This window comes from Piliocolobus tephrosceles, chromosome 8 (assembly GCF_002776525.5).
Source record: "Piliocolobus tephrosceles isolate RC106 chromosome 8, ASM277652v3, whole genome shotgun sequence".
NCBI lineage: Eukaryota > Metazoa > Chordata > Mammalia > Primates > Cercopithecidae > Piliocolobus > Piliocolobus tephrosceles.
The window spans coordinates 16192017-16198177 of record NC_045441.1 but is presented as its reverse complement, the minus strand read 5'-3'; positions in this window follow the sequence as shown (position 1 = coordinate 16198177).

The window sequence follows — 6161 nt, the reverse complement described above, 5'->3', positions numbered from 1 at the left end:
CAGCAAGCAGTTCCGTGTTCACCTCTCAGGGAGTGCGAGGCACCGAGTTAAGAAGTTCTTGGCAACGATTCTGCCATGAATGCTGGAAAACATTATTTACGATTCAGAGCAGGCAGTGAGTATTAGGAGCCGACTTCTAAATTTAGAGATGATTCATGCAATTTGGAACGGTATTGTTTTAAGTCACATTTTAAAAAACACAGCAGGTGGCCCTTCATGTTCAAACATTGTTTGCATTTTTCGGGAAGACAGGACTTTGGAACTTAGGTGGCTGCTTATACGGGGCAGTGTGGGGACACAGGAAGTTCGTTGCGATGGTGCAGTTTGGGGTCACTAAGCTAGCTAGCCTTGACCCCCACATACTTGGTAGTTTTAGTTTATTCAGTTCTCTGTAGATTTATGATGTCTCTGGAGGCCTTACAGGATTCTGTTAATCTGTGCAACATGATTCTGTTCATCCATTGCAGGCGAATGCTATTATAATCAATAAAACGGAAAAAAAAAAAAAAAAAGAGACAGGAATGATAAGACAGGAGGTTCATCTGACCTTTCTCTGGCAAAGGAGATGTTGGTCAAATACAGTCCCGTCTTTGGGTCTGTCTTCCTGTTAAGTTTCTAAATCATTTTATGTGTTGTTGAGTAGTATGGGGTTTTTGGATATTTGACATGTTAGAGGCAGGGCAGAGAAAGCAGAGTTGGAACTTTATGGCAGGATGAAAGATCTAAAAATGGATCAGCTGCAACTTAGCTTTTGTTCCAGTATAGCCTTTACATTTAGCTAAGTTCTGTGTTCCTTTTAAGAAATGTCTGGGCTGGGCGTGGTGGCTCACGCCTGTAATCCCAGCACTTTGGAAGGTGGAGGCAACCTGATCACTTGAGGTCAGGAGATCGAGACCAGCCTGGCCAACATGGCAAAATCCCGCCTCTACTAAAAATACAAAAATTAGCAGGGCATGGTGGCACATGCCTGTAATCCCAGCTACTTGGGAGGCTGAGGCAGGAGAATTGCTGGAACACAGGAGGTGGAGGTTGCCATAAGCCAAGATCGCACCATTGCACTCCAGCCTGGGTGTTAGAGTGCGACTCTGTTTAAAAAAATAAAAAGGATCAGCTAGCTGCAACTTAGCTTTTGTTCCAGTACAGAACAGCCTTTATATTTAGCAAATGTGTTCCTTTTAAGAAATCTCTGGGCCAGGCGCAGTAGCTCATGCCTGTAATCCCAGCACTTTGGGAGGCCAAGGTGGCCAGATCGCTTGAGCTCAGGAGTTTGAGATCAGCCTGGACAACATGGCAAAACCCCATGTCTACAAAAAATACAAAAATTAGCCTGGTGAGGTAGCATGTGCCTGTAGTTCCAGCGACTTGAGAGGCAGAGGTGGGAGGATGGCTTAAGCCCAGGAGACAGAGGTTGTAGTGAGCTGAGATTGTGCCACTGCACTTCAGCCTTGGCAACAGAGCCAGACTGTCTCATGGCTACAGTTCCAGCACTTTGGTAGGCCAAGAAAGGAGAATTACTGGAGGCCAGGGGTTCAAGACCAGCCTGGGCAGTGTAATGAGACCCTGTCTCTATAAAAAATTAGCCGGGTGTGGTGGCACGCTTCTGCCATCCCAGTTACCCAGGAGGCTGAGTCAGGAGGATCGCTTGAGCCCAGCAGTTGGAGGCTGCAGTGAGCCTTGATTGTGCCACTGTACTCCAGCCTGGGTGACAGAGTGGGACTCTGTCCCTTAAAAAGAAAAAAAAGAAAAAGAAAATAGAAAAAAATATCTGATGGTTAGAAACCAGGGACAGCCTCTGTTTTAGGAGCAGTCCTTAATCAGGGACATCTTTAAAAAAACCAGGTGAGCGTTTCTGAAGGCCCATATCCCCATCATGCCCTTGAAGCTTTTGATTCAGTATGTTTTGAGTAGGGCCTGGGTATATTTATCTTGAAAAACATCCTCTCTAAACCAAACGATGCTCATCTGCACCCCTGGTTAAAATCCATATCCATAAAGAAACCGTCACTGGAGGCAATTTGCTGTAATCTGTGGTGCTATCATTTCTCTGAATGATGTAGATGGTTCTGGGAGATGGCCTGGTCTAACCCTCTACTTGAAGAGTAAATTATTTCTACAACATCTCCCTGTGTGGTTGTCCGGTCTTTCCATGAATATATGCGCTGAAGGGGAACATTGCATCAGAAGGAAATTCAGTCGTTCTTCCGAGAGCTCCATGTGAAAGAATAAAATGTTCTCTGTGTGGATCGGAATTTGCTACATGCAGCTTCCTCTGGCTATGCAATGCATGGAACCTGGTGCAAAATAAAAATGAGGATCCCTTTTCCAAAAATTATTAAGAATCTCCAGACACCAAGGGCAGAGCATTAAACCAATTAATCAAATTCAGGGCCCTTCCTGGCTCAGAGCCCCAAGTGACTACACAGGTTGCAGGGACGTGGAGCCAGCCCTGTCCTCTGGTTCTAGTCCTTTTCATCCTCCAGATGCAATTTCTCCTTGTCTTTGAACCTTGCTCATAGACTGCTGCAGATTTATAAAATAATGAGCTGTGTTCACTCCAAGAAGGAGAAGCGGTAACTGCTGGCCAGTGTGAGTGGATAGCTTGAGTTAAGATGTGCGTATTAACTGGGTGACTATGGTACAATAATTAGCTGGGTGACTGTGGTACAATAATTGTATCTATCTATAGGTTTGTTTTGAGTATTGAATCAGGTGATTTGTGTAAAGCACCGGGAATAGTGCAAGCTTTAAATCAACATCAGCTGTTTTCATTTGGTGGCCACCGATCCTGTTTTGATCTAGGGCTTGTGACATTCACCACTCTCTTCTTTTAAATAGTGAGTTGGGTTTGTAATTGCTTATTTCTATAGCTCTGGTATCTCCACCATTTACCGTGACCTTCCAAGGTGTCCTGATGTCTTGGTGCCCGAAGATCCTCTCTCATTCTTCCCCAATACATGGTCCAGTGGCCAGAATGAATTTTTTTTTTTTTTTTTAGTTGAAGTCTTACTCTGTAGCCCAAGCTAGAGTGTAGTGGCACCATCTCGGCTCACTGCAACCTCCATCTCCTGGGTTTAAGTGATTCTCCTGCCTCAGCCTCCTAAGTAGCTAGGATTACAGACATCACTACCACGCCTGGCTAATTTTTGTATTTTTAGTAGAGACAGGGTTTCGCCATGTTGGCCAGACTGGTCTCGAACCCCTGACCTCAAGTGATCCACCTGCCTCAGCCTCCCAAAGTGCTGGGATTATAGGCGTGAGCCACCGCGCCTGGCCCAGAGTGAACTTTTGACATGAACACCAAAGTGTATCAAATCTACCTGAAGCCCTGCAGTGCCCCTCCCCTGTCACCTGTGGCTAGAGCCCACTTCCCTCTGCTGTGCCTGACCTCCCGGGTGAACCTCAGTACACCCCAACATAGCCTCACCACTCTTGCTATTCAATCTTTGGAATGAGTGAATAAATAGAAATGAATTCTAATACAAACGAATAAATACATGCATGAAATATTCATCTAATAAATACGTATTGAGCACTTTCTAGCAGGAACATTATGAAACCGCCAGTACTCAGTGTTCGATCAATGTTAGCTGTTACTATTGTTGATGTTGTTATTCAACGGCAGCTCATTGCCGGGGACTGGGGATTCACAAGTAAACCAGAGGGCCATGGTTCTTGCCCCTATAATGCTTGCTGCCTAATGAGGGAGACAGGCATTTAATATATAATTACACATCTCCTGAACTGAGTAACTCTGCAAACTCTGCCGTGTTAACCGATACTCCTGGTCCCCGATCTCCTAGGCCACATACTGTTTAATCTGGCAGGAGTGCTCTCCCCAGCCCCCCTATTTACCTGCTCAATCTGATCGCTTTTGGCTAGGGTGGAAAGCCTCCCCTGACCCCACCAATTCTGGAGGTGCCCCTCCTCTGTGGACCCTGCCACCTGTAACTCTGCTTAATGACACAACTGTCTCCACATGGAGACTTTAAGTTCCTCAAAGGCAGGCTCGAATATTTGTTGAAGATGTTTTGGGGGTTTGCCCCTCCGATTTCACATCTCCTGTGCTTTGATTCTTCTCTTGTCTTTGTCTGATAATTGTTCTCATTGTTAAATGAACAGTTGTGTGAAATTGGACTTTGTTTCCCTGAGGCTCAGGTTGTTTCATCTGTAAAATGGGTGAGTAACACATCACTGCCCCTCTCATGGCGTTCTGGCGAGGATGGGATGAAGACATCCTTGGAAAGGGCTTGGTTTGTGGCAGCAGCACTCTCGGGAGATGGAAGACACTCAGGATTAGTTTCAAGTGTCTTCTGCCTCCATTAGGAGACCTACAATTTCTGTGTTGTTCTTATCTCTTGGATATAGACCCTTTCTGTGCCCATTTAAAATATGAGCTCATCTGAAAGCCTCATATTACCATGCAAACTCACCTTACTTCACTGGCATCATTCAAAGGTGGATAAATCAAATTTTTAAAATAAAGGTCCCCTGAGGTGAGGCGCAGTGGCTCACACCTGTAATCCCAGCACTTTGGGAGGCCGAGGTGGGCGGGTCACTTGAGGTCAGGAGTTTGAGACCAGCCTGGCCAACATGGTGAAACCCTGTCTCTACTAAAAATACAAAAATTAGCTGGGTGTGATGGCGCACACCTGTAATCCCAGCTACTTGGGAGGGTGAGGAAGGAGAATCGCTTAAACCTGGGACATGGAGGCTGCAGTGAGCCGAGACTGTGCCACTGCACTTCAGCCTGGGCAACAGAGCAAGACTCCATCTCAAAAAAAAAAAAAAAGAAATTCCCTTGAGTCTCTTGCAACTAATTTTGTTACAAAATCTGAAGATACACTGCTATTATGGGTTGAGGGTTGAGTATTCCTTATCTGAAATTCGTGGGACCAAAAGTGTTTTGGATTTTGAATTTTTTTTTCAGATTTTAGAATATTTGCATACCTACCAGTTGAACATCCAGAATCTGAAAATTCAAACTCCAAAATGCTCCAGTGAGCATTTCCTTTGAGTGTCGTGCAAGAGCTCAAAAAGGTGCCCTCTCCTGTGAACACCATAGAATCAATGTTGGTGAAATTGGTCACCAATTGCGTTCTCTGCGAAAGAGACTATTTTCTTTTCCTTTGATCCTACAGACTTAGCTTGTCTCCCAATTAAAGATAAATTGTTTTTGCATTTGTATGCTTTTACATTTAATTTTGACATTTTTATTATTATTTTTTCTTTTCTTTTTGAGACAGAGTCTCTGTTGCCCAGGCTGGAATGCAGTGGTATGATCTCAGCTCACTGAAAACCTCTACCTCCCAGGTTCAAGCAATACTCCTGTCTCAGCCCCCCAAGTAGCTGGGGTTACAGGCTCCCACCACCATGCCCAGCTAATTTTTTTGTATTTTTAGTAGAGATGGAGTTTCACCATGTTGGCCAGGCTGGTCTTGAACTCCCGATCTCAAATGATCTGCTCGCCTTGGCCTCCCAAAGTGCTGGGATTACACGGGTGCCACCACTCCCGGCCAATATTTTTCTTTTAAAGTGTAAATATTTATACCAAGAAGAGCACTGAACTAGGAATTGTTAATTAATTTATTCATTCAACCAAAATCTATTGAATGCCTGTGATGTGCCAGGGAGGTTTTGAGTTGATAAAACAGTCACAAATGCATTACAGCACTTAACTATATGTCATGCTTTTCACATATCAACTCATTCAATCTTCAAAGCATCCCTAATGAGGCTCCTAGTTTTATCCCCATTTTAGGTAGGAAAACTGAGTCACAAAGAGGCTAAGTAACTTGCCCAAATGGCAGAGCCATTAAATGATAGACCTAGGCTGGGCACAGTGTCTCACACCTGTAATTCTAGCACTTTGGGAGGCTGAGGTGGGCAGATCATTTGAGGTCCGGAATTCTAAACCAGCCTGTCCAACATGGTGAAACCGCATCTCTACTAAAAATACAAGAAAATTAGATGGGCGTGTTGGCAGGAGCCTGTAATCCCAGCTACTCGGGAGGCTAAGGCAGGAGAATCACGTGAACCTGCAAAAGCAGAGGTTGCAGTGAGCCGAGATCGCTTCATTGCATGCTCCAGCCTGGGCAACAGAGCCAGACTTGGTCTAAGAAAAGAAAAGAAAAGAAAAGAAAAGAAAAGAAAAGAAAAGAAAA